Raw genomic sequence first — 13,170 nt, 5'->3', positions numbered from 1 at the left:
GCTCACGAGGTCGCCTCAGGCCCTGCAGCAGGAGCTGAGCATGGGGCCACCCAGGTTTCGGGGACCGAGCCAGGCAGCGTGGCCAGTGCTTGGCCCGCAGGAGAATCTCTCCCTCCTGTCCCTGTCATCCCCACACCTTCGCGGTTTAAGGTGGAGGACGGTGGTGGAAGCAAGACTCAGCTCGGCCCCTCAAGTTGGCCTGAAGCATCCCATAGGGTCCCCTCAGCTGGCCGGGAGCAATTCCTGAGCACAGAGCCAGTAGTAGTCAGCCCTGAGCACTGCTGGGTGTGGCCGCCACCACTAAATCCCACTAAAAATGAAGGCAGTGGGGACCTGGTGGATGGGAGGCAGTGAGGTGAGGACAGGGGTCTGGTGCCAAGATGGAGCTGGGAAAGGAGGGGGACAGACACTCCCTGCCCTGACTCTTGTGTCCCCTCCCCCAATCTCCCTCTCCCTCCCGCTCCCTCTCCCCCACCTCCTGGGACCTCCTCTTGCTTTTGATTCCAGCTGAGAGAGCCAGAGCAGGGGGGAGCAGAGAGAATCCTAAAGTGTGTCCCCAGCAGAGTCCTTTGCCAGGAAAAGAACTTGGGTGTCCCCAGCTCCTTCCCAAAGCCCCCACCCTTACATTTTGGGGGGCTATACCCAGCACTGTTCAGGGTTTCCTCCTGACTCTGTGCTTAGGGGTCACTCCTGGTGGGGCTCGGGAGACCATCTGGGGTGCTGGGGACCAAATTCGGGTGAGCTACATGCAAGGCAGCCACCCTACACGCTGTCCTCCATCCAGACACATCCCAAGCTTGCTTTGCCTCTCCCCTCCATGGGGACCCCATCACTCCTCCATAGCTTTTAGAAAACAATTTACGGGGTGATGGGAAAGGCGGATTGACCACCAAGCTTGGGGGTTGGAGCAGTGATCCCTGACACCCCATCGGCTCTCCTTGAGCCCCACCATGAGAGATCCCTGAGCATCGCTTGGTGTGGCCTCCCAGACAAGCCAAAAACCATCCGGGGGTGTGGGGTGGGCTGGAGAATCCTGCCTGGCCCTGTGCATGCAGGGAAGTGCGGGTCTGGGCTGGTTTGCCAGAGGGAAGAGGGAAGGCTGGTGTCCAGGAGGCATAGGGCCCAGCTGTTCTGTCCCTTCCTGCCCATGTGACCCTCGGCAGTGACCTGGTTCATTCTGTTACAGGGGCTGGGAGGCAACAGAGGTACCTAGCGGGAGCCTTTGTCCTCCAGGTCCTCACAGAGACAGGATGGGGGGAGGTGGGACTGCCGACCCAGATTGGGCCGGGAGGGCCCACTTGGAGGCTCAGAAGCTGCAGAGCTTCCCGGGACCAAGTGCTTTTTCTGATTGCTCTTGAGGGGTTGGCTGGGGGGCTACACCCAGCAGTGCTCAGGCTGACTCTGCACTGAGGGAATCATTCCTGGTGGGGCTTGGAGGACCCTAAGGGGCACCAGGAACCAAACCGGGTCTGATGAGGCAAGCCAGACACCTGCTCTCTGTCCTACCTCTGACCCCCAACCCAGAGGACTGATGGCCAATCTGACTTTTCTGTCACCTCATGCAAAAAAAGAAAATAAGGCTATAGGGGGCTGGAGTGGTAGGAGAGCGGGGAGGGCATTTGCCTTGCATACATTCCACTCGAGGTCAATCCCTGGCATCCCACAGGGTCCTCTGAGCACCTCCAGGTGAAATTCCCAAGAGCAGAGCCAGGAGTCAGCATTAAGCACCAACACCAAAATGAGACCAAATGAAAATAAAACGCCACATGGTCCAGCTGGCCCAGCCTCTCCACCCGAAGGAGTCAGAGAATTTTTCCTGAAAGCGATCCTGGACCACTGAGCCTGCAAGGCAAGATTCATAGCACTGGGGCAGGAAGTAGGGACCCCACAAGAGTCCCTGTCCATGGTGAGGAGGCTTTGGACAGGGCTGTGTGGTTGGGGTCCCTCCATAGAATTCTCTGGATCCTGAGTGAAAAAGGATCCCACGATTTCTGACCCCAGCCCAGAACAAGTGGAGATAAAAATTACTGGGCCAAGCTCAAAGGATGAGCACGGGTACCGAAGCTTTAGTTCTTCAGAGAAGGCCCTTGCCTTGCACGTGGCTCACCCGGGTTCGATTCCTCCATCGCTCTCGGAAAGCCCGGCAAGTTACCAAGAGTATCCCACCTGCACGGCAGAGCCTGGCAAGCTACCCGTGGCATATTCGATATGCCAGAAACAGTATCAACAGTCTCACAATGGAGACGTTACTGGTACCTGCTCGAGCAAATGGATGAACAATGGGACGACACTGCTATAGTGCTTTTTGGGTCACATCCAGCGATGCTCAGGGGGTTACACCTAACTCTGCACTCAGGAATTACTCAGTGCTCAGGGGACTGTATGGGATGCTAGGAATCAAACCCGGGTTGTGCACGTGGAAGGCAAACAGCCTACCCACTGTGATATCACTCCAGTCCCCTTGTTATGGTTTTTCTTTTATTTTTTGGACCACATCCAGGCAATACTCAAAAATTTGTCCTAGCTCAGCACTGAATGTTCACTTCTGGCAGTGCTCAGGGGCTACAGTGTCAGGGATGGAACCCAGGTCGGCCACATGCAAGGCAAGTGCCCTGCCCGCTGTCCTATTTCTTTGGCCCCAAACCACCTGGGCAATTACCAGCCAAGTTGTGCCTGACACTTGAAACATTGTGTTTGGTTGGTTGGTTTTTATTTGGGGATCACATCCGGTGGTGCTCAGGGACCTTCGGGGATGCTGGAGATCGAAGCTCAGTTGGCCATGTGCAAGGCCAGCATGCTCCCCGCTGGACTATGGCTCCGACCCCTGAAAGTCTTACCCGTGCAGAGGCTGGAGAGTCAGTACAGGGCCAGGAGGTGAAGGCGATTGCTCTGCATGTGGCCAACCACGGTTCGATCCCTGGCATCCCATAGGTCCCTAAGCACCACCAGGAGTGATTCCTGAGTTTAGAGCCTGGAGTAATGCCTGAGCATTGCCGGGTATGACTCCCCCCCGCAAAATGTCTACAGGGTTTGTAGCTGGAAAGAGAGCACAGCAGGAAGGGCATCTGTCCTGCACACAGTCAGCTTGGGTTCGATCCCGGCATCCCGTACTGTCCCCTGAGCCAGGAGTAACCCTGGAGCATTGCCAGGTGTGTGGCCCAAACACTAAAAAAAAAAAAAAAAAAAAAAAAAACAAAAAAAAACCAACCTGATAATTATAAAGTAACATAATAGGAGACTAACACCTAAGCTTTGCAGAGCTGAGGGCCAGGAGGACGGCTCCAGGCTTGGAGTCAGCCTCACGTGCTGGGGAAAGGGCATCTGGGATAGAGAAGGGACCACTAAGTAAACGATGGTTGGAGGACTCACTGGGGAAGGGAGGTGCGTGCCGAAAGTAGACTATGGATCAAGCCTGAGGGCCACTCAGGACCTGTGTTGCAAACCACAGCCCTCAGAGGGAGAGAGGGAGTAAGAGGGAATGGCTCTGCACAGAGGCGGGGGGGGGGGGGGGGCAGGAGGGATATTGGGAACATTGGTGGTGGAGAATGGGCACTAGTGTAGGGATGGGTACTCAGTCATTTCATGTTTGAAACTTAACCACCAAAGTTTGTACATCTGTAACTGTTTTTCACGGTGATTCATTAAAAAATAAATAAAATAAAATTGATACATTTGAGAGTCTCTGGCGTGAGGCCTTGGGTGTGATCCCCGGGGCCCTTGCACATGCTGAGTGCTATGCTGGTGGCACAGGCAGACAGGAACAAGCTTGGAGCTGTAGCACAGCAGGGAAGGCGTTTTGAACACAGCCTGTGCGAGTTCCATCCCACGCATCCCATAGTCTCCCCTGAGCCCCTCCAAGTGTGATCCCTGAGCACAGAACCAGGAGTCAGTTCTGAGTACCTTTGGATGTGACCCCTGAACATCAATCTTTAAAGATTCTCCGTTGTGCTCCGGTGACTGGGCAGCATTTCTCAGCCATTTCCTGGCTGCAACCCCCTTCTGACTTAGCTCCTTCCCGTGACACAGAATAAGACCCACTTGCCTTGCATGAGTTCGATCCCCGGAGCTGCAGCATTCGGCCAGCCAGTCCAGACAGCTCAGGTATCTGCACCCTGCCCCACCCAAATGGGTGTAAGTCCCAAAACCACTGCACCAAAAGACACGCACTCCACTTCGGCTGCAAGGACCCCTCCTCCAGGAAGCCCGCTGTGTTCCCGCAACTGAAGAGAACTTCTTGCCCTCCTCCCTACCTTCTTTTCCTCTGTGGCACCCCCTCTGGCTTTGCTGACGCACCTGTTCATCCAGCTAGAGTCAGAAGTCTAGGAGGGCCCCGATACTTTTAGTCTATGGGTGAGTATGTGTTTGTGTGTCTCTGTGCACGTGTGTGTGCTTCGATGTGTGCGCACTTTGTGTGTACATTGTGTGTGCATGTGCGTGTGTGCATTCCTTATGTGTGTGTGTGCGCGCAAGCTTGTGTGTGCATGTGGGTCATCACGTGTGGATCCGACCGAGTCTACATTGGGGGGTCCTGAGAGAGGGGGGTAGGATGAGGATTTGATGGGGCCAGGGCCTTGATCCATTTGTGTCTGTCACCCCCTCCATCAGCGGCTCTGTCCATCCTGGAAGGCCCACCCTGGCCTCCCCCCTTCCACAGCTGGGAGTCAGGGGCTGAAATTGCGCCAGAGAACAAGATGTGATTCCTTAGGGGTCCTGGGAACCTGCCCAGCAGAGTATGCAAATCAGGGGGCGTGCCCTGGCGCTTCTGGCACTGCTGCTGCTGTTCCTCATTCTGGAATGCTCTGTGAGCTCCTTCCAGAGGTCTCTGGAAACTATTAATTGCGCCTCCTTCCAAATTCCTGCCTGTTTGCTTCTGCCTTGTCTTGTTTTGGGCCACACACCGGCGATACTCAGGGTTTCCTCCCGGCTCTGCACTCAGGAATCACTCCTGGCGGTGCTCAGGGGAGGCTATGGCATGCCCCGGATGGGACTCTGGTCAGCAGCGTACAAAGCCAGTGCCCCACTTACTGTACTACCCCGCCCAGCCTTGGCCGCGTGCATTTTACCCTGAGTCTGTGTGTGCGTGTTGCATGTGTGTATGTGCTTGGTTTTTAAAATAGTTTTTATTTTTGTTTTGCTTTCAGGGCCACACCCAGTGGTTTTTCCTCCTGGTTCTGACCTCAGGAATAATTCTTGGCAGGCAAGGGGGCCATATGGGGCACCAGGAATGGAACCCCAGTCTGCAGTGTGCACGTGACTGTACCTTGCTCTGTGCTATCACTCCAGCCCTTTATTACCTTTATTATTTTTTCAATTCAGGTTGGTTTGCCTTTGGCCACACCAAACGGTGATGGGAATTAGAGATAAACAGTCTGAACCCCACCCTCTCCCAGGACAACGACAGAAACTTGCCAAAGTGGCTTTGGCTTCCTTATTTTATTTGGGTATTCAGGGTCTTGGGGTAGACCAACTCCCTCTAGGGGGCTCAAGAAACCAGAAAGGGTTCGAGAGACCGGGTTGATCACAAACAGCAAAACACCTTCCCCACTCTTCCATCTCTCTGTCTCAAACCCTGTTATTCAAAATTTGCTGTGATGGACTTACCCACACCCCATCACCCTGAATGTCTGAGAGCGCCTCATTCCCCTCTCCCTGGAGAACAAAAAGCCCCAGCCCAGCTATTTGTCTCTTCCTTCACTAATGAAGGATAAAGGGGAAATTAAGATCAAGCACTCCTTGGGGCTGGAGCGATAGCACAGGGGGTAGGGCTTTTGCCTTGCATGTGGCCGACCCAGGTTCGATTCCTAGCACTCTATAGGGTCCCCCGAGCTCTGCCAGGAGTGATTCCTGAGTGTATGAGCCAGGAGTAACCCCTGTGCATCGTCATGTGTAACCCAAAATGCAAACAAAAAAAAGATCAAGTACTCATAGAAAGAAAGAAGGGAAGGAAGGAAAGAAAGAAAGAAAAGGAAGGATGAAGGAAGAAAGAAAGAGAAGGAAGAAGGAAGAGAGAAAGAGAGAAAGAAGGAAAGAAAGCAGGAAGAAAAAAGAAAAGGAAGGAAGGAAGATGTTTTGTGTTAGAAGGAAGGAAGAAAGAGAGAGAAAGAAGAAAAGGAAGGAAGGAAGGATGGACGGACTAAGCTTTGGGTTGGAAGATTCAGGAGGAAGTGTGGACCTTCAAGTCGCTCTCCCACCCACAGCACTGGAGGAACCACTGAACCCCTGAATAAATTTTTTGAAAATCCTCGGAGGTCTTGGGATATTTCTGTGTTCCATCTCCATGTGCTAATTCTGCACATTCATTCCTAAACAAGCCCCCCCCGCTTCATCCCCAAACTCAGGGGTTTAACGGACTGAAATTTCAGCCCACACACCTCCACCACGGTGAACAGGGCAAGCACAATGTTTAGAACATCTGAAATCTGTGGGAATCCCCACAACTCTGGCAGGGAGTAGGAGAGTGTTTGGGGGTCCTTCAAAATGTATTGAGTGGGGTGCTGGAGCTAGAGTACAGAGAGGAGGGTGTTTGCCGTGCATGCGGCCAACCCGGGTTCCATCCCCAGCATCCCATAGGGTCCCCTGAGCACTGCCAGGAGTCATTCCTGAGTGCAGAGCCAGGAGGAACCCTGAAGAACGCTGGCTGTGACCACAAAGAGCAAAAAAAAAAAAAAAAAAAAGTACGGAGGGGGAGGAGGTGTGAGGATGATCCTGATGGAAAACCTTAAAAAGGGTCAGGAAAAGGGGACAGAAATGTGGGCAGGCTCTTGCCTTGCCGCGGCCCACCTGGGTTCGATCCCCCCACCATAGGGAGACTTGAACTCCCACACCTTTAGCTCTGCTGTGGCCACCCCCAAATAAAGCCAGAGCACTGGTTGGCAGGGTGGCGGGCTGTAGAAGTGGGCAAGGATTAGGGGTCTTTCTGCTGAGAGCTGGAAAGTCCGGGGAGTGTCAGCAGGTTCTGGAGGAAGGTCAGGAGCAGGGGTGGACAATCCTGAGAGAAATGTTCTAGGACAGGGATGGAAAGGCTCCACAGCGCCGTCCTGTGGCGAGGAGAGGAAGTGGCACGTCCCGGGGTTACAGGGAAGATTTCCAGCGCTGGGGTTGGCTTCAATGATTAAGGATCAAGACTCAGGCAACAGAGCGAGAGAAAAGTGGGTAGAGAAGCGCTTCCCTCGCAGCAATTAATCCGGGTGCCAACCTATGCACCCTTACAGCGTTCCCTGAACACCTACAGGAGTAATTAATGAAAGAATAGCCAGAAGCCACCCCAGAACATTGACGTGTGTGACCCTAATCAGAAACTTGTATGTATCACTTATATCACTTGTCATCCTGTTGATCTTCGATTTGCTTGAGTGGGGGCCAGTACTGTCTCCATTCATCCCTGTGGAGTGCGACTGTGGCCCAATGGTATCTGCTTGCTCCAGGAACATGAAGAGCCTCAAACCATTCATTCAGAGTTTTGACGAAGTCTGATCATGTCGTAGGTGGGCGGCCATGCGGTCTTTTGATGTCCGGTGGAATCCAGTCATATCGCAATCCCATGTCTCAAGGGGGGTTTAGAACTTTTCTTGCTCAGAGCGAAGAGAACAAAAACTGTAAGAAAATAACCTTGCCTAGCTCCTTCCAGACCAGGTTCAATCCTCTGCACTCCTTGTGGTCCAGAGACAAAGCTATGGCAATAGGGTCACTAAGGATCAAGCAAGCTGCTTGGGTCGCTGAAGCGGGAGCAGAGCAGTTCGGGCTCTTGGCTTGCAGTCACAGGCTCCTGCTTCCTTCTTTGGCTCTCCATACAGTCCCACCATCATGCCGGAGTGATTCCTGAGTGCAGAGCCAGGAGAAGCCCTGAGCGTTGCAGGATTTATAGCCCCAAGTCACGAACAAACCAAATATAACCGAACCAGCCTCAGTCCCTTATTGGAGGATTCCCTCACCCCAACGTGGGGGGTTCTGAGCTGTATCTTGCTGTGTTCATGCTGCCTCTTCCTTGTAGAAGAGGGTTGGGCACCCTCAGGATGCGGGGTGATGGGGTGGGATTTTCCATAACAGGAAACATTCAAAGGGCTCGGTCATAGGCATCACAAGGTGCAGTCAGAACTTTTCTTGCACAGAGAACAAAAAATGTAAGAAAATAACCTTGTCTTGCTCGTTCCAGGCCATGTTCAATCCTCTGCACCCCTCAAGGTTCAGAGACAAAGCTGGGGCAACCCATTCGACCCCCAGAGGAGATTCAGCTATGTACCCCACAAAGACTTGAAGGCTGGAATCGAACTCAGGTTACTCAAGGGAAAGACAAGCACCCACAGACTCGCCTACAGCTGCACCTATGGAAGGGGCTTGCTTGATCCTTAATTACCCCATACTTAACACTGAAGCTAACCTAAGAGTGGAAAATTCTTAAGGGAAACAGGCCTGGGGAGGAAAGAAAACGCCCTTAGCGCCATCTCTTGGCTATTCGGTGAAACTACCGCGGCCCGACTTCCCATGCTTAAGATTTCTAGTCCTTTGCTTTGCTTCAATGTGAGGGGACAGGGTCATTAAGGATCAAGCAAGCAGTGCAGGCCGCTGGACCGTGAGCAGAGCGGTGAGTGCTCTGGCTTGCAGTCACAGGTCCATGGTTCTTTCTTTGGCTCTCCACACAGCCCGACCATCATGCCGGAGTGATTCCTGAGTGCAGAGCCAAGAGAACCACTGAGCGTTGCTGGGTTTGTGGCCTCCAAAGCATGAACAAACAAAATAGAACCAAAACAGCCTCAGTCCGTTGGTGGCAGATTCCCTCACTCCAACGTGCTGGGTTCTGAGCTGTATCTTGCTGTATCCCTGTATCTTCTTTGTAGAAGAGGTTTGGGGCACCCTCAGAACATGGGGTGATGGCACGCGGGGTTGACTATAACTGAAAACCTTTCCAAAGAGCTGGGTCACAGAGAGAGCAAGGTGGGTTCAGAACTTCTCTTGTTCAAAGTTAACAGAACAACAACAAAATAATCTCACCCTGCTCGTAGACGACCAGGTTCAATTCTATGTACTCAATGGTCTCCAGAACCCTGCAGGCCCACACCAAAGCATCCCCCAACCAAAAAAAAAAAAAATCCTCGAAGCCAGAGCTACAGTACAGCGGGTAGGGCATTTGCCTTGCACGCAGCCAACCCAGGTCCAATCTTCGGCATTCCATATGGTCCCCCAAGCACCACAAGGATTTACTGACTGCAGAACCTGGAGTAACCACTGAACATCACTGGGTGTGACCCAAAAAGAAAAATTTTAGAAAGCAAAAACCAAATTCCTTGGCAGAAGCGATGTATTTAGAATTTCCAGGGAAGGCGTCTGCCGGATCTTATGCTCATTATTCCTGTGTCAATTAAAATACTCCTTCACCCATCCCCAGTTCCTCTGACGGCTGTTACCTTCACCCCAGACATCTGGAGATGCCGTAGTGAACCTGGCCTCTGCCACCCTCCTCCACGGAGAACAGAAGACATGGGACTTCTCATATGTAAAGGAAGCCCAAAACTCTCCCAGGACGGAAGATGGCACCCTCAGCAATGTGGGGTGCTGTGGTGTGGGGACGTGGGGTCTGGAGACCTTTAGAACTGAGTTGGTTGAGACAGCGCACTGCGGGAAGGCACGGCCTCTCCTGTGTCACCCTGTTCGCTCTCGGGCAGCTGGCTCTGGAGCACTGCGCGCTGGTGTCCCTCCACACAGAGAGTGAGAGGGGCGAGCCCCAGGCAGTATGGACCCCCAGACACAGTTCACCAGTTGATTCTCTGACCCGAGGCCCAGCAGGGCATGGTCAAGGCTGGAAGATGCTGGACTCTCACATCCCCTCCAGCTCCTTGCGGGTGTAAGCGAGTGGAATCCGCCAGAGGCGGCCTCCTCTCGGCACACGGACCCCTTGAGAATAAAGGCAGCACCATTGGGATCTGGAGACACCCCCCAACCCTCATTCCAGCCCACCTGGTCCACGATTCCTGATGATTCAGGGGAGGGGTTGGAGGCAGGGGTGGGGCAGAGTCTGGAGTTGGGCTGAGGGGGGCACACAGCTCCGCCAGGGGGGCCCGGTTCCTTCTGGAGTCAGACTTTGGCTCCTACACTCAGGGACCCCACATCCGCTGTGCTCCCCCAAATGTCAGAGGAAGCCAACGAGCAATCTCGCGTTGAACAGGAGGAAATCTAGTGGTCAACAAGGAGGTCCAGGGTACCAGAGTTTTGGGGAGACAGGTCAAGGGGCAGGTTTGGGGGGCCTGTATGAGCTCCAAGCTGGAAGCCCTTTGTATGGGGTGCAGGGGGGTCCTAAACTTCCAGCTAAATTTCCACTGCACCCCACCCAGGAGAGGAGAGGGGAGGTTTGGGGTCCCCCAGGGGGCTAAAGAAGGAAGAAGATTCCTCTTGTATGACCGTGAGGCAGTTCCAGGAGAAGATAAAAAGGGCGGCGGAGGCCTCAGCACCATTAGTGCCCCCGTGGGAGGGTCCTGTCTGTCCCCCCTCCTGCGACCCCCAAAACTCAGCTACTGAAGCAGATGGGCCCCAGCTGAAAGTGAACTTTGGGTCAGGCTGTCCGAAGCCTGTGGCCACCACGTCTAGCAGCGGCAGGAGAGTCCCTGGCAGTGCTGAATTCCAGCAGACTCGGCCTGGCCCTTTGAAACTGCAGGGGGGTGGGCGGGGCCGGATCGAAGCCCTGATGGACACGTGCAAGACCAGCGTCCCCATTGCGGCCTGTCCAGCCTCATTCCCACTGGCGACGCCTCTGTTCTCTCTCCAGAGAGTGCTTCTCTCTAAACCTTTCCAAATAAGCTTCTATACAAACTATTTTGTTGGGGCCCGGGTGTTGGTACAGTGAGGAGGGCACACAGCCTTGCACACAGCAGACAGGGGTTCGATTCACAATATCCTGTAGTGTTCCCCTGAGCTCAGCCAGGAGTAATTCCAGGAAGCAGAGCCAGCAGTCAGCTCTGAGCATCTCTGGGTCTAGCCCTAAAAGGAAAAGAAAAAAAGTATCTTGCTTCACACACACACACACACACACACACACACACACACACACACACACAATTTTAAAATACCCAACTGAGCCTCTGTTGACTCTGAGCTTCTGCAGAGTCTGTTCCTGCGGCTGGCACACTTGTCCTTGTTCTCCCAGTCACTGACCACAGTCATTGCTCAGGCCTCAGTCAGGCTGCACTGTGTACCTGGGAGGCCCGTGTGTCCTTCCAGCACGCACAGCCCCCAAACTTCCACCATGCCTGTGGGCCCACCGCTTCTCTCATGAGGCAGCCTCTCTCCTCTTGGCCCTCCTGCATCCCAACACCGTGACTGACCGTGACAAGCACCTTCAGGCAGGGAGAACCAATCATCCCCATGAAGCCCCTCACTCCGTCATCACCTTTGTGCCCAAAGAGGCCTTGGGGTCCCTGGCGTCCCGGTGCCCCATTGGCTCCCTGCCAGGAACATAGGGAGAGGTGAGAGGAGGTTAAGGGTCAAGGTCAGGGCAGAGGTCAAGAGATGGGTAGGGACAGTGACCCTGGGGGAGGGGCAGGAGGATGTGGGAAACCAACTGGATGCAGGTGACAGGGGTGGGGGGCAAGAATTGGGTCAAAGATTGAGTCTGGTAGGGGTCAAGGGGAGGTCAAAGTCAGAAGCACATTCAAATCTGGGCCTGGGTCTGAGGACTTAGCCTCTGAGGTCAGGCCTGGGGTCCTCCCTGGAGGGTGGACCAGGGTTGGGATTTAGGGTGTGGCCGGGTCAGGTGAGGCAGGAGTTGGGATTGAGACCACAAACAGGACAGAGATGAGGGTGGGGTGATCAGGATGAGGCAGGGTGGGTGACCCCTGTTCCCTGTGATCAGGGACGCAGCAAGCCTGGAGCACTTACTGTGCAGTGGGCCTGGGTGACTGAGAGGCCCCTGTATCCCTGTTGGACTCTGGATCTTCTGCTGGCGAAGGGGGGGGGGGAGGCTCTAGCTGTCCAGCCCGTGGCCAGGGAGCTCTAGGAGGGAGAGAAACTTGGAACTCCACCCCACGGTACCCTGACGGCCCAGAAAAGCTTCCTCTTGAGGGGAGGTCTGATGGTGGGCGACAGGCGGGCAGGGGACAGGGACAGCCCTGACTCCGGGGGGGCCCCAGCTCTCCTACCTGAGAGGCCAGGGGCTCCCCATTCCGCAGCCAGCGAACCTTGGGCTGGGGCTTGCCCGTCGCCGCACAGCTCCAGCGCAGGGTGGATCCATGTCGGCCTCCCTGTCTGAGATCACCTTGAGCCAGGCAGGCTGAGCTGTGTGCTCAGGAAGTGGGAAGAAGGGAAGAGGGAAGAGGGAAGAGGGAGAAAGGCTGGGCGGGGCCTGGGGGGCGCCTCTGGCCCCTTGAGGGCATCGCAGGACTGCAGTTCTTACAAGGGACGGCAGAGGGCGCCGTCAGCGTTTGGAACTGGTTAGGGGCCAGGGGCTGTGGCAGCGGTTTCGATGATGGGAAAGTTTCCCTTGTGTCTTTTGCAGACTCCGCTGAAGCGGGTAGCCTCTTCCCACACCAGAAGGCCTGAGCAAGCCCACTCTGCCCCTCGGTCAGCGTCTGCTCGAGGGCGCAGGCATGCGGGGGGCGGGGGGGACGGGGAGGGGTTGGCCCCGAGCGCTGTACCCTGCACGGAGTCTCGGCCCTTGGAGTACTCTGCTTCACACTGCAGGTGCCCGCGTCTTCAAAGCTGACGCTGGGGATCTGCAGGGTGGGCTCGGCCATGGCCCACTGCGGGGACAAGGAGCCTTCCACTTTGCGCCACTTGATTCTGGGCACAGGGCTGGCAGGGAGACAAAGCCAGAGGGGCCGGGCTGAGCGAGGCACTCCCCTGTGCCTGCCACCTCCAGGGTGCAGCCCGGGCACCAGGACCCCAGGCCTGGGAAGGAGCAGAGGGAGAGAGGAGAGGAGGGGCCGAAGCACAGGGAGAAAGGAGCAAGAACAAGGAAGACACCCCCCCCCCACTGCCAGGCCCTTGCCCTCCCCTCCTCTCCCTCTCTCCCTCCCTGCCTGCCCTCCCTCTCTCTTCCCTCCCTCCCTCTTTCCCTGCCCTCCATCTCTCCTTGCCCTCCCCTTTTCCTTTCCCCTCCCACCCTCCCCTTCCCTCTCTCCCCTCCCCCCCTATTTATTCCCTCTTCCCTACTGTACCAGCCTGTTCTGCCTCCAACATGGAAGA

The sequence above is a fragment of the Sorex araneus genome, chromosome 7, assembly GCF_027595985.1.
Source record: "Sorex araneus isolate mSorAra2 chromosome 7, mSorAra2.pri, whole genome shotgun sequence".
NCBI lineage: Eukaryota > Metazoa > Chordata > Mammalia > Eulipotyphla > Soricidae > Sorex > Sorex araneus.
Note: the sequence above shows the minus strand (reverse complement) of the source record.